A 25764-nucleotide genomic window follows, 5' to 3' on the forward strand; every position below is an offset into this window, starting at 1 on the left:
GCAAGACCAAAAAAATTGTTTTTGCCAAAAGAAAACAAAATGAAAAAAAAAAAAGTTCACAAACAAAACATAGAGTTCATTTTGTGTTGGCCAACTATTCCTTGGCACGAAGCATTGTCCTGGAGAGTGGTTTATATATCAAGTGGCACTCCACAGAAGAATTTTTTTCTTTTGCCAGTAGTGGTTATCAATTTGAAATAGCTTATGGCTAAAGGTAGGGCATTATGTTTGCTTTCCCATCACAGTGCTATGACCCCATCTGGCTTGAACGTGTACAGATCCTGTGCATGCTGCCATAGTCTCTGTTAATTCATAAGTCCATCATTCCTGCTATGTCTGGAAGACACTATTTTCTGGGAGTCATCCACCACATCCAGCTCTTACATTCTTTTCACATCCTCTTTTGCATAGATAGCAACTAAAGTAACAAAATAAAATATAATAAGATAAAACAAAACCAAAAAAAAAAAAAATCACATGGAAGTTGGGCAAGGCAAAACAGCAGAAGGAAAAGAGCCCCAAGAGAAAGCACAATAATCAGAGACCCACTCATTACACAGTCAAGAGTCCCATAAAAATATTAAATATATACACAGAGAAACTGGTGCAGACCCACACAGGACCTGTGTCTGCTGCTTCAGTCTCTGTGAGTTCTTACGTGCTTTGCTTAGTTGATTTAGAGGGTCTTATTATCCTGGTGTCCTCCATCTCCTCTGGCTCTTACACTCTTTGTCTCCTCTTCCACAGGATTCCTTGAACTCTGAGAGAGAAATTTGATGGAGCTGTCCCATTCAAAAGTGTGCTCCAAGATATCTTTCTCTATGTAATGACTGGCCAGGAGTGGGGTGGTGTCTGTATTTATTCCCTTCTGCTTCAGGAGGAAGTTTCTTTGATAATGGCTGCATAAGACACTGATCTATGAGCATAGCAAAATATCATAATGTCATTTTATTGTTATTTAAAAAAATTTAGACTAGTAGTATTTGATTTCACCGTAAGTCTCCTGGCAATCTAGTCTCTGGCTCCTGGTCACCAAAGCAGTATCAGGTATGGGTTCCATCTCATGGAGTAGACCTTAAGTCAAATTAGACATTGGTTGCTTACTCTCATAAGCTTTGTGCCATCATTGCCCTAGCATATTTTAGACATAGGACAGATTGTAGATCAAAGAATTTATACCAACCTGAATGCACTCAATCTCATTCATTTAGATTCTTGCAAATCATTCATGTTCTTTATCTTAACATGTTTTGGTCACAATAGTTCAAATAATAATGCTACATGTCAAGAACACTCATATATAGCATATCATTTCCCTATCCCCTGAGTGTCAGAAGTCTGTGTCATATCTATTAAACTAGTAAAACTAAGATATGAAAAAAAAGAATACCCAGAACCAGAAAGACATCTAAATAATACTGCATGTCTGCCTGTGTCTCAGCATCCTGTATGCTTCACAACACTAATTTTCAGAGCGATGTGAAAGGAGAGGATAAAATAAAGTACATCTTACCTCAACTGACCTCATATTAGCTCAGGAAGCAGGCTTACTGTGGATTCAGATGTTGAATTCAAAGCAAGAAAAATCATGATCCAGAAAGCCGTACATGCTGTCATTGACTTCTGAATTGAAATTCTAGGTCTTTCATCTAATATAGCTTTCATTGCCAAATATTTAACATCCTGTATTCCAATCTATAAAAGAATACATATTTTATCCAAGTAAAAAACACTGAATTTTCATCTAGTTTTATCCTACAGATTAGGAACCACAGAAAATAACTTTTTGGTAATTCCTTACCAAAAAAACACTAAAATGTACCCCAACTTCCTACCGCTTTTTAGAAGTATCTCCAGAATTTTGCGAACCTAAACTAGTAACTATTTTAAATACTACCCAAATATTTTATAAGGAAATTATTTTATACGCTATGTGAAGGCTTGAGAAGGAAATAGTTTAAAGTTTATTTGGTGGATACTCTGTATAGTATATATAGTATTTGCCTATTATCAGCCCTGTGGGAAAACTTACTTTCCATTGAGATGGAAGAAAATTAGCATCTATCTTGTTTCTTGAAAGTCTTCATCATTAACAAAATGCTTCATTATCTTGATGTTAACTATTATTTCACTTTGCATGAAGCTAAATACCATGTTAGCAACATGAGCAAACATTCCTGCAGTACTTCTGTAAGTAGTTATCTCATTTAATACAATGAAAGGTAGAAGCAGAGAGAATAAGCAACTTGCTGTAGGACTTTGTCAACTAGGTGCTGGTGGAATTGTGTGATATCAACCCAGATAATATCTAACCAGTATCCATGAAGGGGACGAGACCAAGGATGAATTCAAGAGGGCTACTTAAAATGTTATTTTGTTAAATCTTAAAATATATTCCTAGGTTAGGATTTAACTGTGGGCCTCTGTTTGTGGATACTACAAAATCTAATTCACAAATTAGACCAAAACATTAATATTTGGGCCATGTAAACATCAGGAAGGATGCTCTAATCAACATCCTAATTACTAGATGAGGTAAATTGCCCATGTCCAAATTGGATAAGGAGTCAAGGTTGCTCTACTACTGAAAGGAATTATGATAAACAAAAGGATTTTATTTAAATTACTATTGGTGAAGTGGCTTTTCTAGGTAGGATGTGGGTATTTAAAATTAATTTCATGCCATGGTTTAATTACTAATGAATTTGCTCCAAGAAAATCTGATGACAAAGATCAGCCCTATTTAATTTCATTGGGAGTATTAGTCATTGAATTAGTTAATTAAGAATATTACAAAATCAATCTTAATTTTAAAATTAGTCCCAGTGTGTAAATACATTAAAAATTATAAGCTCCTTGTACCTCTCCAAAACAATGTTTAGGGAAAAAGAAGAATGAAGAAAATTTCACAATAATATCTTGTTTAGGTTTTGATTCTGTCTTTTGTAACAATCCATTCATCCTCAGTAGTCTCTGAGGTGCACTTTGATGATGTCATCAGTGCTATCTGCCAAGTGCAAGCTGTGTGAGGCTCAGCTGAGAGAATGTATGTGCAGAGCATTTGAAACTACGAATGTTAAATCCAAAGCACTGTAGTTCCTGTTGTGAGATGGGTTGTGGGCGGGTCTCACTCATACTTGAGACAACCTGAAGATCTTCATTTAAACATTTGGGTAGAATTTTTAAACCTACCTAAATTTCAAAGAAACCAACAAGAAATACTTTTTTTATATTTTCCTTAAATTCTAGAATTAATTTTATTTCTCTGACAAATTGAAGTGTGAAACCCTTCTGCTTTGCAATGTCACAGTGAAGAGATAATCACAGAGAGGTCACTTCAGATACCTTCTAGATTGCTGCCTCTCATGAGTAGAAATGGGGAAGAATAACAACTCTCCCTTTAAGATTGGAAAGAAGCCGGTGTTTTCTTGAAGTGTAGAACAAGGAGGGAATAGTTTAATGTGAGGCTTATTCTTGTCTCTGGTTCCTAACACTGTGTGTGGTGGTTCTTTAATAGTGTAGGAGAACTATTTCTTGAAGATAATTATCTAAAATGTTACCTCGGGGATGGCATAGGATCTTATCACCATTGACTTTTTAAAGACCTTTTGTGTGGAAATTTGCGAATGCACAGCAAAGGTAAAAGAATGTGAATTTGAGTGAGCAATATGGATTCTATTCCAGACACTGAGAGTGTTATGTTATGCGAGCCATGGATTTTATTTCAGTACTTCAGAAAGTGCTGATGTTTTGTTTTGGTTGTATGCCCACCGCATACCCAATGTCAGCAAGCAGCTCGAGTCTCAATTCAGTGCAAACCTCAGCAGGGTTCCTTGGAATCTTCCCTGGGCATAGGTTGTACAGACCATGGCAGAGTGTTCAAGTGCAGAACAGTGCATTCCCCTCCTTCCACATCTCTGTTCTCATGGGCCAGTGACTCTGGCCCTCGAGCACCAACTTTCACAAAGTCTGTGGGGTTACTTTAGAAGTTTGAGTTGTTCTGAATAGGGCCAACTGGGTGCCTACCCTCAAGCTAAAACCATGAAAACTAAAAAATGTCACTCATGCTGTTTGCCTCCATCAAATTTCGACTTCCTTCCAGAAGCTTGCTGCTGCAATCTACTGTTGTAGCTCCTTCTGGGTTTGCTTTTGCTGTTTTACTTATCTAGAGTACAAAGGTGTTTTCTGTTAAAAAAAAAAAAAACCTTTGTGTACTTACATGAGCACACTAGAAGGAATAATATGCACAGACTTGGTCAAAGTATTGGGAGTTTTAGCAAATCTGTTTTTGTTTTTGTTTTCCTAAATTTTTTTCATGACTTAGTGGCTGAAATAGCAGCCCATGTTTCTCAGGCAACTCATGCTTCTTGGTCTGAAGCTTCTACATTCTGGAGGTGGACAGGCCTACTTTGCTCACCTCTTGATTTCTAGTACAGGGTACATGACTTACCACACAGCTGCTGTGAATAAATGTCCAAAACAATCTGTGGATGAAGATGCCAATATGTTTTTTTAAGCACATTATTTGGAGCAGGGAAATTTAGATTTGAATTTCAGTTCTAGAATATTTTTTGTTAACTTAAAATTTTCAATTAGTCTGTTTTTTCGCTGTATTACATATAAAATGGGTCTGCTAATATCCAATGTTCTCATTATGCTTATATCAATAGATTATGAGACCAAATGAGAGAACTCAAAGCAGCATTAATATGAATTCTTATTATTAGTTTTAAACAAACCTTCTAATTAGAGATATATCAAGGATAAGTTAACATTTATTTAGGAACATGTATCCAGAGAATATTGTATACAAGCTTTGTTTAGAAACATGTGAGTAAATCACTATCAGTCAGTAAAACAGTTGTCGGAACATTGCAACTCATTTAGAAACACTTAAAGTAAATGGAAAAGTGTTCTTGAGATCACTAAAAGAAGGTCTCAGATTTAGAGAAAACATTGTCCTGAAGTAATCTAATAAACCACACAAACAATTCCTATGTTGCCTCGGGTACATATAGAGGAATTTTGGAATGTGAAGAGTCATCCTGATGAGAAAAATCCACACAAACAATAACAGTAGTGGAACCATCTGTAAAAGATCTTCTGCCAAACTGATATAATACAGTTCCCACTGTGTTTTTACATTATGTAATTCAAATGTACAGTTACAAATACTGCTGTTATTTTATATGTGGGAAAACTGGAGATACTCAAGGCCCTATACCTCCAGTCGAGAAAGCATTGATTTGAATTCAAGTCTGTTGGCTTCAGAATCACATACATAGGAGACATGCCATTCATCTTATTTAAAGAACATTATAGAACAAGTTTTAATTTTGAACATGCATTAGGAAACAGAGTTTTACTTGTTTCAGTAGTGTATTTCTGATTATAAATGCCCTAATAAATGTTCAAAGTATAAATATAACTAGGATAGTTTTGTTAAGTTGTAAAAGTTTTAAAATATAAACTAGAGGACTAGGGAAATGGTTCAGCAGTCAAAAACTTGCCATGCAAGCAACAGGAGTTAGAATCCTAAGTACATGCTGAATGGGTATGCCAAGTCACCTGTCTGTTTAGCCTTTAAAGATGAAGATAGAGTAAGAGGATAAAGAAAGCAAACTGGCTGGCAAGACTAGTTATAGCAGCGACTTTGGGCTTGAGAGACCTTGCCTCAAAAAAAAAAAAAAATAAGGTGGATCAACCTTGAGCTTCCATGTATCCACACATGCAAAGATGCAATCATACTCATGCATACACAAATGAAAAAAAAAGAAATAATAGAAACAGACGTGACTGAAAATACGTTTGGATTAATGCTCTTGACTTGGTACATAACTGTGTCCCTAGCTATCCTTCAGAATAAGTTCAACTCTTGTTTTCATTTTACCCAAAAGTGATAATTTAATGCAGCTTTTGGTAGTGATCACATTTCCCACAAATTCAAATGAATCAGACAATGGAGTGAACAACCCAGCTGTAACCATTGACCTTCTCAAAGCCTGGACAGTGAAAAAGGGTGATGACGATGGGGTAGGAACTGAGAGCAGAATATCGGGGTACATGTAATCTGAGGGGAGAAGAAGGAAAATAAGGAGGAGGGTCTCTAGCTAGGGAGAGAGAGGGAGGGAAGTACAGAAGGAGGGTAAAATCATAGTAAGGATGTCCAAAAATTCACAAGGAATCATACCTAGCAATACCTGTAATATATAAATTAACAGTTCAGATGAAATTCTCTTGTCTGGTTTGATAATGGTTCCCCATGCCTCAAGAGCCTTTATAAACTATCTAACAAAATCCCCAACACCAGACAAGCCAAGCCCTGTTTTGAGTTGTTGGTAAGAATTGTCGAAAGGACTCTGCAAACACTATGGGGTATTTCTATTGCCCTTGGATGCCTCGCAAAAGTTGAAGGTGAGTCCCTTGTTTAAGAGACCATACACTTCAGGCACAGGGTCCAAAGGCCTGAGATGGCCCTGACCTAAAAGCCTCCTCCCTAAGGACTGCCTTTCATAGAAGCAGAAAGTGTCATGCAAGACTCCAAGAGAGGGAAGCAACCAATAGTCTGACCCAGCTATGCCTTACATGAAACACAATGACGACAAGCATGTCATGGTAACGCTAAGGGTACAATAGTGCTAAACACACACTGATGATAACTAACATCTCTCTAGTGGGGCCTAAGGTCTGCTCAACTAAAATAAAATCATTCTTGGTACTGGAAACCTAGCCACCTACTCAGAGGTTCATGAACTAATGGATCTTGGGTTATAAGAGCCAGAGTAGTACAAAGTTTGCTATGAGATTGTATCTCCTAGAAGTTACACCCAGGAAGGCTCAACAACATGGCTGCCTATATATCACTTAAACAAGGATAACACCAATAGACATGCTAATGTGAAAACAGGAAGGTTCAGGAGGCCTCAGCCCTAGATGGAGAACTACAGACAACTAAGGAATGCTGAGAGAGGAAGAAATAGTCTTCCTCAGGGAAGTAAACAGTTGATTATCTAATACCAAATGATCTGCACAACTCTGTGTGAGTGTGTGTGTGTGTGTGTGTGTGTGTGTGTGTGTGTAAAACAACAATTAATGAAAAATAGGAATGTGAATTTGAAAATGAAGGGGTATATTGGAGGGTTTGAAGGGCAGAAAGGGAAGGGAGGAATGGTGCAATTATATTGTAATCTCATAATATAAAATAAATTATTAAAATAAAAATAACAATGGCTTGATCACTAACAACTCCAATCTTTACCATCTTCAAAGTTGTAATTTTTCTATTTCTGACTTTATAGACCTGGAAAAAAGCATGCATTAATACAGTTTATAGAACACACGTGAAAACAACATATTTTCAATCTGTAAATGTCAAAAAGAGAAAATTCAATTATTTATTACTTTGTATTTTTGAAAGAATTGGGTGGAAACAAAATATAATTTTTTTAAATTCATGAGAATTCATACTGTATGCCTGTCTTCCTAGGTTTCTTTGTTCAATAGTTGATTTACTCAAGAAAGGATGTGTTAGAAACTTGAATGTGAAGTTCCTCAAATCTTACTAAGCTTTTCTTTGGATATTGATTATAGCCCCTAAAATGAATTTGAATTCAATTTAATAGCCCACATAGTAGCACTTAGACAGGGAAATGAGTTTCTAGTGTCACTTTTCTTGCTTTTATGTCTATTTGTAAAGGGATGTTTCTAGATTATATCACTGCAAGATTTTTATGTATTTAGATTCAAATATTCTAGTCAATCTTCATTATCCTTCCTCGAATACTAAAGACATTTGAACATTTCTAGAATGCAGGATTATATTAGCTACTTTCATCATTGCTGTGAGCAATCCCTAACAAATGCGGCTTAACTAAGGAGGAGTTCCTACTGGCTCACAGTTCAAGAAGGATACAGTCCATCAGGACAGACAGGCATGGTGTGAGGACAGTTAGATACGCGGTCACCCTGGGTCTGCAGGCAGGAACCAGAGAGATATGCCCATAAGGTTTATTCTTTTCTTCATCCTATCCTGTGCTTGGTCCCACCTATATGCAGGGTGGTATTTCCTCATCAGTTAGACTTCTCTAGAAATGCCTTCAAATATATAGAAAGAGGTATGACTCCTAGGTGATTCCCAAACTCAGTCAGGTTGATAAGGAAGATGATCATCACAGACATGAACATGATGAGACCAACTTTTGTGAAAAATGTTCTAAGTATGCTTAAAAATATCACCAACACTAAAATACACAGACACACTCAAAGAGACACATAGTTACATACACACAATAAAGATAACTTTATAACTTCAAGTAATGTCACGTATGAATCTGATTATTGCAATTGAAACATCTTATTTCAAAGTTGACACATAAAATTCTTATTTTAAATTTGGTATACAGCTTTGAATTTCCACATACTAGTATGATCCCTTTAAAATTTATCTCTAAGGACTATAAGTAAAATTGATAACATGCAAAACATATTTTTAATATTACAGGTAAATTTTAAATTCTGCTGAACTTTCCATCTTGAAATAGCTTCTATCTGCCTTTCTAGAATAGGCCACAGGAAAATTCTGCATCGCTTCAGTAGATTGGCAGTCTTAGACAAGAGTTGAAAATATTGTAAGTGTATAGAAATGGAGGCTTACAACATATATTCAAGAATTTTGATGCAGGTGTAAAGTAGAGAGCAAGCAGAGAAAGGTAGGGCTGAACAAGTTCCTTGCTAGAAATGATGTAGATGTCTCTATATCTAGATGCTTGTGTTTTTGTCTACATATCCTTCTGAAGATGTAAGCATGCAGAAGGAAATACGAAAATCATTACAAGTGATTATATTCAGAATATGAAATAATGTCCATGTGTAGCTAGAGTTTTCCGCCTTGCCCACAGTCAGGACAAATCTTTGTCACCCGCCAGTCCCACAGCCTCTCAGACCCAACCAAGTAAACACAGAGACTTATATTGCTTACAAACTGTATGGCCGTGGCAGGCTTCTTGCTAACTGTGCTTATAGCTTAAATTAATCCATTTCCATAAATCTATACCTTGCCACGTGGCTGGTGGCTTACCGGCATCTTCACATGCTGCTGGTCATGGCGGCGGCTGCAGTCTCTCTCCCCTCAGCCTTCCGCTTCCCAGAATTCTCCTCTCTCCTTGTCCCACCTACTTCCTGCCTGGCCACTGGCCAACCAGTGTTTTATTTATTGACCAATCAGAGCAATTTGACATACAGACCGTCCCACAGCATCCATGTCATATTTTATGCCTAATTTTTCTATGCCACAAGCCCGAATTTTGCATAAGACACATACAATTTTAAAACTCATGAAAACATTGTAGCAGCTAATTATTATCATATCCCAACCATGCTTCCTTTTGCTTGTAGAAAGAACAGTAAGGAAACCAAATCTCATACCCTGAACCATACTAGAAAAACATTTTTAAAAGTATTTCCATTGCATTGCCTAAACTACTGGGGAAAATGTAATTAAAAATTCACTCAGCAATGTCAGATGAGTAAAAAGTGTATATATGTTAAAAAGATATAAAAACTGAAAAGAAAAGCAAGCCCTTTATTGGGTGTTTTGGTCAGTCTCTGTGCTTTGACTTTAGTGGCCATTCTGTCAACACTTCAACATAGTCTGAGCATTGGAAGTATGGTGGGAAATGCATGTTAGCTAACCTGGGAAACAGTAACAAGTCATTTGTCTCCCAAAGGCTAATATAATAAACTTTATTGCTCTTTTGGGCACATATTCATTTAATACAGATGGTGAAGATTGCAGAGTTGGAAACTGGAAAGCAGGGGAATTCATTTGCACTAAAAAAGCATCCTCTTAAAAATAAGCTGCAGGAGCTAGACTCCTCTTGTAACTGGATCCTAGCTTCAGTGTTTTCCTACATTCCAGTTTTCCCACAGCGGAGGCCATTCTTCATCGTTCAGATCTGAGGATCAACTGCTAAAATGCTACTTATGAAAACTAGTTTCTTTGCTCCTGTCGTCCTTCCATAGCTTGAAGATACTTCATCAAATATAAAAGTAGCAGATGGATTAGAGATTCAAATACATAGAATGGAAATGCAAAGGCAAACAGAAGGCTCTCCAAGAGCCCAAGTGACTGTATGCCATGTTGCCAAGCACAGTAATGCCTCAATTAAAGTCCAAACAGAATTTTCAGCCAAACATTAGCAAATGTTTTCAAATGATAAAAGATGGGATGTTTAAAAGTGCTAATAACCAGTATCAACCACCAAATGAACTTCTATGATAATCATTGACTTTAATAAAAATTTTCCCATTTAGAAACTTATTATTTCTCAAACTTTATCAGTCGTTAACAGTTTATATGTGTGTTCCATGTTATAAGCATTTTGCTACTCAATTTTTTTCACTTTATTTCTGACTCTTAAATTAATTAGCCTATTTTTTGTGGAGTCACTTCGCCTTTGTATATGCCTTATACATACCCTGTTTTTCTTAAATGATGAGTTAACTAGGTTAAGATACATTTTACCAAAGCATGTTCCTGCCCAGCGCCATGATGGAGTAAGTGGGGCCAAGAGGCCCACACCCAGGCCAAACGCCAGCTTTGAGGAGAAAACACAGGTCCACCGCACCATTAAGGTGAACAAATGTACAGTGTGCTATGGGGGTGGGGGGAGGGAGAGAGAGAGAGAGAGAGAGAGAGAGAGAGAGAGAGAGAGAGAGAGAGAGAGAGAGAGAGAGAAGTTCATTTCGTGTGACAGAGGCATAGCTGAAGAGGTGAGAACAGGCTGAGGTGGTTTGAATTGCTACCCAGGGCCATGGTGATGTCTGGGCCTGGGCTGCTGCCAGGAACCATGTCTAGGTTCATATCCCTGAAGCAGCAGAGGTCTGTGTTGATATCTGAGGCTCCTGATATCACCAAAGACATAGTGTTGTGCAGAGCTGGCCTGCCCCTCACTGTCTGCAACACTAGGGAGAACTTGTCTTGCCCCTTACCAGCTGAAGCACTCAGGAGAGAGGGTCCTACACCTCACCCGAAAAGCAAAGTAGAGCAGACCCTGTTTGCAGGGCCATGGGTGAGCTGTCCCTGAGGGTATGAGAATGGAATTGTATCCCCTCTCATCTGCTTTGTGATGGGGTGAGCAAGGAAAGATGCTCTTCCAAACTCCCAACCTCCACCCCTCAATGCCTGAGGCAGGTGGGAGAGCTGGCCTGAGGTCCTAAGCGCTGGAGATCTGCCCCTGTTCCCCCCACCAGCTGCAGCACTTGGGAGAGCAGGTCCTGCACCTCACCTGGGCAGTGCAATAGAGCCGACCCTGTTGGCAGAGGTGTGGGTGAGCCAACCACAAAGCTGTGAGCATGGGAGAGTTGTCCTCACTATTCGTCTGTCATGCGGCAGTGTGGGTGGGGCAGAGATGCCTTCCTTACCAGCTGCAGCACCCAGAAAATTGGGCCCTGCTCTTCACCGAGCAGCGCAGTAGAGCTACCCTGGTGGCAGAGATGCAGGTGAGCTGGCCATGAGGGTGTGAGAGCGGGATAGCTGGGCACACTCACCTCATCTGCCATGTGGTGGTGAGGGCGAGGGAAAGACGCCTTCCCCTCCTTGCCTCTGCCATCTGTGGTGGGCCAGGGTGCTGAATCTCCTCCCCAGCTTCCGTACTCAGGAAAGTAGGTCTTACTCCTCAGCTGGGCAGCACAGTAGAACTGACCCTATTGACAGGGGTGCCAATGAACTGCCCCAGAATGTGGCGTGGGAGATCTGGCCCCACCCCTCATTTGCCATATGGCGGTGTGGGCAGGGAGAGATGCGCCCCCCCCCACCAGTCTCACTGCCTGTAGCAAGTGGGAGATCTGGCTCTGAGGTCGTAAGAGCAGAAAAGTTGGCCCCTATACTTCGCCTAGGCAACACGGTAGAGCTGGCCCTGAAGGTATTGGCGTGGGAGAGCCAACCCTGAGAATGTGAAATCAGCTGAATTGGCCCCACCAGTTGCTCATAGCAGCTAGGGGTGAACTAGCCAGGGCAATGCTGGAGAACTCATCCTGGTTGTGAAGACAGGGGAGAGCTGGCAGGCTGACCAACCTTGAAGCTACCCAGGCCCAAACCAATGTTATGAGCTGGCCCACCCCAACACCCCACCCCATCTATGATCTGCTGGAACACGTGAAGGGGCCAGTCCTACAGACCCAAAGCTGCAGGATCTCCACAACAACAGGATATCAAGAAGAGTCCCAGTGAGGGTCCAGCATCGATAGTGTAGCAGAAACCAGAGGCCTCAAACCAGACCAATGACTCTTTGCAATGAACACTTGCACATAAAGATATATGGATAAATAAAAGGTTTACTACATAACTCACTATGTCACACTACATCTTCCATGACAAGATTTTTTCCTTTTTTTTTTTTTTCTCTTAAATTTTATTTTCGGGGGTGGGGTTTGCAAGGGCAGAGGGTGGATATGAAGGGAACAGGGAAATGAATGGGATCGAGATGTGTGATGTGAAAGACACAAAGAATAAATAAAAAGAAAGTTTTAAAAAATGATAAAAAATGACACATTTTACCTCAAAACACAATTGTCTCTCAGATTTGGTTTCTCTTGTTACCTTAAAAATTCTGCTCTTTTTTGTGAGCAATTTTCTATCAAGTTGCATTTCTTTATTCTTTTCAGTAAATATTTGCTGAGTAGTTACTGTGGTGACTGCTACCTTAGCTAACTAGAACTGTACTATGGTCTACTCCTGCTTTGGAAGAACAGAGTCTGGTGATGCATATGTGCCTATAATTATAGCATAATGGTCAACACATGCACACAATGCTCAAAAATCAGTAAGAGTACTCAGCCTATATAAGGTTTGAAGATGGTCAAGTGAATATTCTGACCCAAACAACAGCAAACACAAACAAAATGATATCTAATTAATCTCTTATAAAGAAGACCTTTTGATTATTTTATATGTATGAGTGTATTGCCCACATCTTTGTATGTGCATCCCATTCATCTATGGAGGCCAGAAGAGAACACTGGATCCCCTGGAAGTGGGGTCATATATGTTTGAAAGCTGCCAAGTGGGTGCTTGGAATTAAACCCAGGTCCTCTGGGAAAGCAGCCAGAACTTTTAACCACTGAGGTTAATCTTAAAGCCTTAGTATCCGATGACAAAGGTCTATGAAGTAAAAGAGTCTCCCTTACCACACTGGAAATTCCAAAAGATAAGAACATAACTAAATCATGTTCACCACCTTCACACTGCTTAGAGGTCTGACTTCTGTAAATATAAGAATAAAAATATAGAACCTCCACCAAATTCCTGAAATCATTTCAAGATCAGAGAACTGAAAAGTCCACTGAATGTAGAAGATCAAGCAGGCCTGCTAGATTAATGGGCAATGCATCATTAGTTCAAAGCCTGAGTGATACCAACAACCTCATTACTGCCAGAGGAGCGCTGTTTCTGCTTCACCACATACTACATGCTTTATAATTCTAAATTACATTCATGTGCAGTATGCCAGTTCTTCACATTTCTATATGTATTTTTGTGGCTACACCAGGCAGACAAGCAATGGAAAGACTAATGTTATTCAATTAAGTTCTTGTTAAGTCAACATTGTGTGTCCTAATTGTATCAGTTATTGAATATGAAGCATTTTGGTTTATTCTTTCTATTTACATTTGATTAACTTATGTTTCAACTTCATTATTCTTTCCTATCTACTGGTTTTTCACTTGTCTTGTTCTTGTCTTTCTAAAATCTTGAGGTCCATCATTCAGTTATTTATTTGAGATTTCTCTGACATTTTAACATAAGCATTTACAATAATAAAGTCCCATCATAGAAATGCTTTTAATTATATCACGGTATCAAACAGGTTACATTTTCCTTTTCATTTGATTATACAAACTGCTTCATTTCCCTGCTAATTTTTTCAAAGACTCATTCATCATCCAATAGTGTCACTCAATAGGCGTGAGTATTTATATTTTTCTGTATTTTCCTTTGTTGTTGTTGCCTAGTCTTATTCTATTTTCATCACACAGCATATTACTTTATTTTTCTCTGTGGAATTCATCTTCCATTGTCCTATGTTGACTTTATGTTTAGTTCAGCTTTTTGTTGTATTCACTTTCAATTCATTAAAGAGTTGATTTGGGTCCTATTTTGTTGAACATTCTCCTAATCAGTTTTTTGAATTACTTGTAATTTCACATAATTCATCCTACAGGGATTCAGTACTGTCAAATTAATAATTTTGAAGGACTTGGGTTTCTTTGGCTTTTTGTGATTCTTTTGTTTCTGCTTTGCGACTTGTACACCTGCGATTGGAACACTGATAATTTTTATTCATCCATATTAGTTCAGTTGAAGTATTTGCAATGCTACAAATGAGACTAGTAGTGTTGAGGTTCTGTTCTACCCCAGTGACCAGGGGTGTAGCTTAATAACTAAACCTTCAGCCCACATGCTCAGGCCATTGAGCTTAATGTCCAAAAGTCTACCTCAAGAATAAAATACTAATTGAAGAAGCAACCCCAAAATCTGAGGGATAGGCTCACTACCAAAAATAATGCAGTAATAGTCGTTTAAAAAAAATGTCACTAATTCTACAAACCAGAGTGGAAATAAAGGACAAGGGTGGCACAGTGTGTACTAAGACATTAGTTACTAGTTAAGAATAGAAAGAAACTAAGTTTAATAAGATTAGTGAGTACTATTAGAGAAAGAGAAAAGACAGAAAAGAGGAAAACACAAATAATGTGGGAGGAAATTGTATTGTATCCTTCCATTGCCCTCTCCAATGGTCCTCACACAATGTTTCCCTTTTACACTTTCCTGGTTTGGGCAGTTGTTCCAGGTTATATACTAACATCTGAGAGAGCATATAGGTTTTTCCTTTCTGGTTCTGATTTATCCAACTCAGTGCAATATTTTCTAGGCCCACCTGTTTACCTGAAATTTCACACAACTCATGTACCTCAGGCTCAGGAACAGTGGAGATAAGGAGATGAGAAGACTGCAAGAGTCGGGAACAGGAAAGCAGTTGAGAGATTCTGTCTTCTAGAAATGACAGAGAAGCTTCACTCATGATTCCTCAACAAAACGGCTACCTGAACAAGACCTGAACAAGGACAACACCAATAGATGTGATAACATGGAAATGGGGAGATCTCATGGGGTCCCCAGACCCAAAAAAGGAACTACAGACGACTGAGAAATGCCGAGACCTAGAAAAATAGTTCCCCCGGGAATGAGCATGCTAACTGGTTATCTGCTACCCTGACTGAAATCTACCATACAAGTAACACTAAGCAGACTGAGGAGGTTGTGCCAGAGAGTATTAAACAATCTATGTCTCAGACTAGATTGCTACAATGTGGATCACTGCATGGGTCTGAGTCAAAGTTGTTCCAGTATATCTAAGGGATTCTGGAGCCAGATCTCAGAGCATAGTTCTCTGACATTTTCTGTGGGTTCCAGATGTAAGCTGAATAAGGAGAGAATTTATCTGCCAGTCTCTGATTAATGCCAATCCTTTAAAATGGCTTTCTCCAGGTAAGTGACAAGAAAAGAAGATTTTCCTAGGGATCTATGAAGTACGTATACCCCAACATTCCTCTCTGGTTTAACTGCAAATCTGTAGAATAATGAGTACAACGTTGCATTTTTAATTCTCTGCTTCCTGCTTTTTTGGTCAGCACCCTTTCCTCTGCGAGGGTTGCTGCAAGGTTCCTTTCATGTTCTCTTTCATTTTCTGGCATCAATATTGTAGTGTGAAATTTCTGATGATCTCCTTGTATTAGAAATGGTTCCAACTCTTCAGTTACATCCAATCTGCACAGGGATCAGGGCACTTCCCCACAGAGCCCTCCAGAATACTTTTGACTTTCTTGCTTCTGTTCTTTAGGACCAGGTGGTGGTGGCACATGCCTTTAATCCCAGCACTCGGGAGGCAGAGGCAAGAGGCAGAGGCGAGGCGGATCTCTGTGAGTTTGAGGCCAGCCTGGTCTCCAAAGTGAGTTCCAGGAAAGGTGTAAAGCTACACAGAGAAACCCTGTCTCAAAGAGAAAAAAAAAAGCCTCCTTTATTTCTTCACAACTAAAACTAGCATTTTTCTGACACTGATTCAAACCTCTTCTCCTTTTAGCAACACTGTTTTCACCACTCCCAGCTTTCAGAGCACTGGAGTGCAGATGCCTTTAGCAATTAAAATTCATTTCTGACAGCTCTTACATCTGGGAAGGACAAGAAGTAGAAACATATCTGGTATATAGTGAGACTTACTTCCTGGTTTGCAAATGATCATCTTTTCGTTATATCATCTAGGGATAATCAGGCCCATTGACCAATTTTCAACTTGACATTTTCTTTCTTTAATTGTGTCCAATGTATGGCTTATCCTAACAATAAAGTTTACATTTACATTTCAGACTTTTCCTTTATAAAATTTGTGCTAAATATTTTTTCAAGTCTTAGCAGTAGTTTTGATAGTAAGATCTGTATTTATAGGGATGACTTTTCTTTAGAATGACATCTTGATACTTGTGAGATTAGAACCCTACACATCTTAATGTTTTGTTTGTATTATCTACAGACATTCACTTATAGAACTTGATTATGGTTATAATTCATAGTTTTAGGTTGTTAACTAATATTCAAAGAGTATAGATTTGTTTCTAGGATATTCAGGCAAGTGTTGTATTGAATTTGAGAATCAGCAGCATTTTGAACTTCTCCATTTTCAGATTTTTCATAATTTGAAATCCCATTATGTAAAAACCTTTAACTATACTTAATTGAAAAGATTGATAATTTGATCTTAGCAAGCACTTCTGAATGTTTTTTTTTTCTTACAGGTGAAGTTTCAGGGCAAAAAAGTCCACAGGCTATATTTTTCAGTTTTATATTCTAATATTTTACTTTATCTGAGAACAGAACCAATTGATACCACTTATCTTACTATAAGATGCCTTCCCACATTTTATCTTTTTCCAGTTATGACACCTTAAATATTTTTATTACAGAAAAATATTGCTAATAAGATACAAATTATAAGATAAATTAGATTTTTAAATATATATATGTGTATATATATGGATTTCAAATTATCTAAAAATATAATCTTATAGAAGTACTGCGAGCCTGATGCTACCAAATGGGTTAAGATCTCTGAGTACAACTACTTACCTTATTATAAAACAATAAGACACAACTTATTTATAAACTTGTGATTATTGAGAAGTCAGTTACTGAAAAGAACCAGGTTCCTAAAATGCTGTTTTGAGTAATTCTTGATTTAATAGGCCAAATGCCATCATATCTTGTAAAAAAGAAGATGCTTTTTCTTTACAAACTTGTGTCTGATCTACACATGAACAGAGAAGCTGTCGGTGTTTTAGAAATGAAAAGCTGAAGCAATTGAAAAATTACGCAGTTCTTCTTGGATCTGCTGGGAGCTGAGGTAAGATGCAAACCACTTCTCAGAACTGGAGAAACAGAAAGGCAGATGTGCAAAACTACAACTTACTGGGACAGCAGTGTGAACAAAAAACAACCCAAATATCTGTGAACCAGAGATAGACTAAGTACCTTGTAACATTATGAGCATGTGTTGAAACATCTCATTGTACCCCACAAATATATATATAAATATTATGGGTCAGTAAAAAAAAAAGTTTAAGCCACCAAAGCTACCATAGGAAAATGGTCAGTGGCACACATCTTTGTATAATTAATATCAGATATTAAACTACAGATCCAGGAGAACTGGAACTAAAGAACTCAATTTGGTATATGCACAAACAGGCAAACAAGTGAAACATGTAAACATTATAGATAAAGCTGAAGAAAGTCAGACATAAAAATTGAGGGGCTGGGAAGAAAGCACAGTTATAATCCACCCTCCCTCTGGTTCTCAGGGCACAGGTAGAATACAGCCAGGTTATTCACCAAAATGCAACATGAATGACCTCTAGCCCAGTTCCTAATAGAATTCTTGCCCCCACCCCCATACCTTGTCTACTGTCTACATTTGTCTCAGCAATCTGGTCTTCCAAATTCCCACTAAAATGGTCTATTAATGTCTGCTTATAGGGGTTCTTTAACCCACAGCTCCAGACTCTTCCACATTCCTCCCTAAAACCAGTTCCAAAAGTTCAAGAGGCACAACATCAGGTTTATTACAGCAGTGAATCCACTCGATACATTTATTCTGTTGTGTTTGACATTGCTGTCACAAATACCTGATAAAGATAATGCAAAGAGAGAAAGGCTTATTTGGCTCACGGTTTGTGAGTATAGTAGTACATCATGGCCCAGAAGATAGCCTATTAAAAGTGATTCTATGTGTGACAGTGAGACTATGGGGCAGTTATTCACATTGTACTTGCAGTCAGTAAGAAAAAAAAAAGATGAATGTTTTTACTTTCTCCTTTTCTATTCTTTTTCTGCCTGAGATCATAGTCCATGGCTATTACTACCTACATTCAGAGAGAGGCTTTTCACCATAACTAAACATCTCTGGAAGTTGGGTGACAACATATGGTAGCACTTGAGAAGAAGAGCCAGAGGCAGGTGGACTTATGTGAATTCAACAAAATTCTGGTGTACATAATGTGTTTTATGTTATCCAGGGATATGTAGTAAGACTCTGTCTAAAGGGAAAAAAAGACAATAAAGCTCTCTATAATCCCTCTAATGGGTACACACAGAGGTCTGCTGCCTAGCTGATTCTAAATCCAATCAAGTTGAAAATCATCATTATCTATTATATAACCAGATAAGCCATGAAACATTTATTGACTATTTTAAATTATTGAAAATATGTAATATCTGCTCCCAGACTGCAGTGGAATTCTACTGGAAATCAATGACATAAAGAAAGATTTTTTTCTAAAAATGCATTGTGAAGATTAAGCAACAAAGAATTTAGGTGTCAATGAAAAACTAGGTAGAAAAATTAAAATATTTTGAATTAAATTAAAATGTCAGAACAAAATATGTTAGATGCAATAACAGCAGCAGTTTGAGGGAAAACTATAACACCCATGTGTATTTTAGTAAAGAAGAAAGATTTAAATTAGTACTTAAAACAGCTGCATGAAACTAGAAAAAGAAGACAAATAGAATCCTAAGTATGTAGAAGAAAAATAAACATTTAAAAAGAAATCAGTGAAGCAGAAAATGAATAGAGAAAATTCAACAAAACCCAAAGTTGGTTCTTTGACAAGACAAATATAACTAATAATCCTCTGGCCAGGGTTGCTAAGAAAAAGAAGAAAAAGAGGACAAATGTAATATTTTGGATATCAAAGTGTCTTCGACTCAAGACTAGTATATATCATAAATTACATTTTTTTTACCATATAAAATTTTCTTATAGGAAACAGAATGGCTTATAGAAACCAAAAACTCTGACCACCACTGTTCAGCATGTAAGTATCATGTTAGTGCATCTTTGGCTTGCACTGTATCAGAATGCTGGGTTGTAAAAAATGGCTGATTGAACTGTACACTTCAGTGTCTTAAACAAAACAGTCAAAGCATTTTGGCTTAGGATTAGGACATGTTCCAACGATTTCTGAAGTAGCCCTACACACGCTTCTGCATTTTGCACTGCTTATATATGTAAATGCTAGTCTCAGTATCAGACAATCACAAAACCAAAATTTTAATCAACTCTGAAAATCAGTGAAGATCTTCTATGTTCCAAAATATGGAGTATTTAGGCTGGGCTCAATTCTCTATGTTTGTTGTTTGTTTTAATCCTTAATAAGAGGATATATATATATATATATAAAATATATATATATATATAATTATTATACATATTTTATATACCTAGCTATTGATGGTTGCAAAAAAATTAATTTGGTGAAAAGGAGTAAGAAATGTTAAAGTTTAAGAAGCCCAGCCCTGCCATGTGTTTTGTTGCGATGCTAAGTTATGACATTTGAAATGTCAGAGCATTTTCAACTTATAATATTAAGTGCATTTTATATTTTCATGTATAATGGACTTATCTGGGTATAAAATTATTATGACTCAAGAGCCATCTGTGTATAAAAGAATACTAGGAACAGCTCTCTATGCCCACAGATATGCTAGCCTCAAATGAAATGAATTAGATTTTTGAAAGACTTGATTTGTCAAAATTTACATGTAGAGAAATAGATAATCTGAATAGATAAGTAATTGTTTAGAATTAATTAATAAATAATAATATTTTTAAACAGGTAATACATGACCAGCTGGTTTTTATGTTGAACTATTAAGCTATATGGGAAAAGCCAGCTGGACACTAGCATGAAGGCATTTATTGCTCTCACTCTTCTGCTGCAGATATAAAGTTACCAGATCATTCAAGCTCCTTCTTTCCTGACTTCTCTGCCATGATGGACTCCACTTTGAATTGTAAGTGAAGGTAATCCTTTTTTCTTTACACTGTTCTTGTCAGTGTACTTTATTACAGTAACAGAAAAGAAACAAAGACTCGCTCACCGTAGGGCCCACCTACAGGTAGAAATAATAAAAATGAGAGTCTTGATGACTTTGCTAGCCTGAGAGGGAAATATCTGCTGGTGGCTGTCTTAGAAGATCCTATCAAATGAATTCACCAGACATTAGACACACACTCACTTAGTTCAATGAAGCACAATATACTCACAAACAATAAGTCGTATGCACTGAGTTTCTTTCTTTTTTCCACGAAGGACAAAATAGATCAGGGGCTCATGTGCTGAGAAAGCGTAAGTTACCCTGAGTGGATGAAGACTTCATTGCCCATATCCCACTTGGTCCACAGCTGAGAGATTCTCAAAGGGAACCCTGGGTTATATACCTCAGGGGGCATGTGATAAACATTCTTCTTTCCAGGAAGAGGACAAAACCAGCCATGCAATGGCTACCATAAAGTGTTCCATTTGCTGGGATAAACAAGAACAAGTTCTAAAATATCTGAGTGGTGTGTGTGTGTGTGTGTTGTGGGGAGGGTCAGGTATTTTATTTCTAGGATATTCCACACAATGTTTCTCCTAAGAAATGTAGGTCAACCCACCTAGAGAGCAGCCCTGCAGGCCCCTACACTTGTATAGATTTGCTTCTGGGAACTCCACAGATTTCAGGTAATGAGCCTAAGAAATGGCCCTCTGTAGTTTACTTTAGGGGAGAAGTGTAAGCAATGGCAAACATGGCATGTTTACTATATCAGAAGCTTGATCTCCAGAGGGACGCAACTCTACAGAGACTTTTTCTCTATCAGGGCTTTTCTCCTCATCCTGGTTTGCTTCAACCTTCCTGCTCTGATTAGTAGGCATGAGGACAAAAGGGGCACTTGTGAATGTCAACATCCAGTGGTCGATAGAGCCCCACTCTAAGATTAGGCAAAATTGTAATATGGAATACTGCCTCCCACCATACCTTGCCAGTGGTGCCAGGACTTAAGTGGAATAATACAGAATCTCAGCTGCAGAGGCTGCAAGATTCATAGTCTGGCTAATGAAGAGTTCTGAGGTAAGTTCTGAGGCAAGGAAGAGACAAGAACAAAGGCACTAGAATAATCTGAAGCCTGTAGCACAAAAACATTAAACACAGCAAGTGTAAATAGAGCCAACTCAGCCAGACTAATGCAAATCCTCACAGCCAACTTCTTATTACCTTAGTTTTTATTCACTATACTATATGTCTGGCTTTCATCACAGAACTATGGGCTATAACGCAGAGCAATTCAAAGCAATATGAAAAAAAATTAGAGAAGCATAAGAATAAGACTCAGGTGTGACACTGATTTAGATTTATAGATTTTTTTTAGATTTTAGATTTACAGTAACTATGATAATATGCTAAGGACTCCAATAGAAGCTGGCAACACATAAAAATAAATGGATTATATAAACAGAATATGGAAACTATAAGAGAAGAATCTTTAAGACTTCATATTTGGCAATGGATTATTAGTTTTAAACAAGAGAAAAAAGCCTAAGTTTTCTTTCCTTAAAATTCGTAACTTTGATCAAAGGATGGTGGTGGTGTACACCTTTAATTCTAGCACTCAGGAGTCAGAGGCAAAGGCAGGTGGATCTCTGAGTTTGAGGCCAGCCTCGTCTACAGAGTGAGTTCCAGTTCAGCCAGGGATACACAGAGAAACCCTGACTATAATAATAATAATAATAATAATAATAATAATAATAATAACAACAATAACAATACTGAAAGATTGAAAGGAAAGGACAGGACTCAAAACTGGGATAAAATAATTGCAAATCATACAACTGGTAAGATTTTAGTATCTACAACATTTTAATACTACCAAAACAAAACAAACAAACAAACAAAATAACACAATTTAAAAATAGACAACATAGCCAGTAAGATGGCTCAGCCAATAAAGATAAATGCCGCCAATCCATGTGATCTGTATTCAATCCCTGTAACTCACAAGGTAGAAGGAGGGATCCAACTTCTGCAAGTTCTGCCCCAGCCTTCACACATGCATTACAGCATACACTCACTCAACACATATACATGTGTAAGTAACAAATAAATAATCGATAAATATGACTTAAAAATTTTAAGAAGGCAAAGGACTTGAATGTTTTTCTTCAAAGAATGTGTACAAATGGCCAATATGTTTATGAAAATCTGTCCAATACCACTAGTCATTAAGAAACTGCAAATTGATAAAGAAGTGTTTTACACACTGATTAGGATGGCTTTGATGAAAATAATGGAAAAGAAGATGTAATGGCAAGAATGTAGAGAAACAGAAACCCAAATGCACAGCTGTCATTAATGTGAAATGATGTGGCCACCGTAGAAACAGCTTAACCATTCTTCAAAATTTTTAAATGGTAGTATTATATAATCCGTTCTGGTTTGGGTCATGTACGCTAAGGAGAAGTAAAAATAATTTCACACATAAAATTGTGAATGTATGTTTATAGAAATATTATTCTTAATAGTTCATAAGCATGAATAACTAACACCTCCTTCCAAAAGTTAGGAGAAGTTGTGCTATCTACAAAAAGAAAGGAACATTATTCAATTATACCAGACACAAAGGACTGATAGATGAAGTAACTTGACCAAAAAAACACATGCCAAGTAGAAGATGCGGTATTTTAAACATTAGATATTTTATCATCCTTTGTCTATAATATATTCAAAATCAGAAAAGCAATAGATATAGAAAGAATATCAGTCATCAGAGGATGAGGCCCAGAAGAAAGAAAAATGAATACTTAATATGTTTGAGGTCTTTATCCAAAGCAATGGGAAAGTTCTGAAACTAGAGAAGTGTGGTGGTTGTATACATTGTGTAAGTTTGTGGATATATAAAATGCCACTGAATACTTTATAATGGCTGTATATACAATTTTCCCTAAAAACCAAAATGTAGCAAGTCAAAAGTCCAAAATTGAAATGAAGCCTTTGGTAGTCTCCCCAGTAGACTGGATACAGTGGAGGAAAGAATTAGTGACCTTTAAGTTGGGCCAACAGAAACTTCTCAAACTGAAATACAAGGGGGAAAAGAATAGGGAAGATGAGAACTGAACTTGCACTTAGGACAATTTCAATAATAGTAGTAATAATAACTATTAAATATCTAATTGGAATATCAGAAGATATGAGAGAACATGGCAGAAACATTTTCCAAATAATAAAAGCCAATAATATTCTAGAAGGAATGGCAGATAGCAAACTACATAAGTAGGAAACTCATAGAACATCAAACAGAAAACGGGTAGAGGACCCATCTAGGCATAGCATGCTTAAAGCACAAAACAAACAAACAAAAAGCAAAAACAAAGATAAAGCTTTGAAATAAGCTGAAAAGAAAAAATAGAACACTTTGCATGTAGAGGAACAATTATGAGTGAAAAGTGACTTCTTGGAAGCCATGCAAACAAGAAGAGGAGAGAAACACATTTAAAGTGCTAAACAGAAAAGCTGCCACTCTAGAACTCTGCATTCAATCAAATCAGCTCTCAAAAGTAAATAAGAATTAATTCTTCACATTATCAAAAATAAAGGAAATTTATTGTCAGCAGATCAGCTAAACAAAAAAAATGTTGAAAGAAATTCTTGGGATTGTAGAAATAATTAATTATAAGGTGCTGGAAAATTGACACAGGGCTGCAAGGGCTTGCTGCTCTGGCAGAAGTCCAAGTTTCCAGCACCTATGTTGAATGGTATTCGACTACCAGTATCCCTAGCTCCAAAGGATATTATGCCTCTTTCAGTCCCACAGTGTTGGGGTCCAGTGTTGATGTTCAGCCCTGACCTATGGAATGGTCCTTTGAAGGGGGAGTGAGGAATTGAGAAGTAATAGGAAGAAATAAAGACACAGACAGAGAAAGAAGATAGAGACACGGGATAGCTTTGGGAGGGCCCTGAGTCAATACCCAGCAACCTCAAGTTTATTTCTGATGGGCTTTTTATACAATAGCAAGAGGAGAGATAAAAGACCTCCCTATTTCAAGATCAAAGCACAACATAAGACCCAGTGTAGACCCTTCAAAACACCTGGTAACCATGCCCCATGGCAAAGCATGTTGTGATTAGGCCTTGAAGTATAAGACACCTGGTAACCAGGCCTTTGCACACTCTTATGCAGCCTTGGAGAGCAACATAAACTTTGACTCTCTGACCTTGAGTCAAACCACAAGTTGGAATCTTTGTAGGCTCCCACATCACACTTTCATGTGTATGTGTATGTGTGGCTGCGTGCGCGCGCCCGCCGCGCACGCGCACACACACACACACACACAGAGAGAGAGAGAGAGAGAGAGAGAGAGAGAGAGAGAGAGAGAGAGAGAGAGAAACATAATTAAAAGAACATGAACTTTTTAAAAAAGAATCTGATATCACAAATGTTTATACACAAAGGAAAACATCAGAAAATGAATAACCAAAGATAAAATTAAATGTTTTTTTTTTTTGTTCCTTGTTGTTGTAAAAGGTGAGGAATGAAGTGGTTAATATGATGTATTGGGCCATTACAGTGTGAGTTTGGGTGGAACAAATGTACTAATTCCATACAGAGCAGGAATGAGAACCTAGGAATATTCTGTTGAAGGTCCATGGCACAGGCATGGTTGCAAACAGAGCGTTGCCAACCTGAACAAAAGCATTTCACTAACATAAAAGGAAACAATCTTAGGCTTCTTGGTTCTTTGTTACAATGTTCTTGATGGTTCTGGAAGCATTGCTGATTTATACTTGCCCTTTCTTTGAAGAATCTGAGATTTAGACTGGAAAACAAATGTTATGCCCAGTAGGAAAGCTCCCTCACAGAAGTGAGAGAGGCTGCTTGGGGAAAAAGTGTGTTTAGCTGCCCTCGTCCTCAATACATAGAGCTTAGCTGCTTTTAGGAAAGGTTTTCAATCTTCTTGTGCCAAAAGAAGGCAAGAAAGAAACTGCTAGATGCCCTGACTCTGATTTGATCACAGGAAGATTCTCTTAGAGAGGAGAAGGTAGGCTGATCCTGCTCCTTGCAGACATGCAGCTAAGAAAGAGTTTGCAGTAGGAAATAGGATCTCTCTCTCTCTCTCTCTCTCTCTCTCTCTCTCTCTCTCTCTCTCTCTCTCTCTCTCTCTGAATAGAGCTGAGATTTATTATTATATATTATTTTTATTTATTTATTTGTTTTTCATTTTATATACCAATCCAAGTTCCCCCTCCCTCCCACTTCTCCACCCCTCCACCACACACCATCCACTCCTCAGAGAGGGTAAGGCCTCCCTTGGAGAATAACAGGACGGGGGGAGCTGCTC

The sequence above is a fragment of the Peromyscus leucopus genome, chromosome 6 (assembly GCF_004664715.2).
Source record: "Peromyscus leucopus breed LL Stock chromosome 6, UCI_PerLeu_2.1, whole genome shotgun sequence".
Classification (NCBI taxonomy): domain Eukaryota; kingdom Metazoa; phylum Chordata; class Mammalia; order Rodentia; family Cricetidae; genus Peromyscus; species Peromyscus leucopus.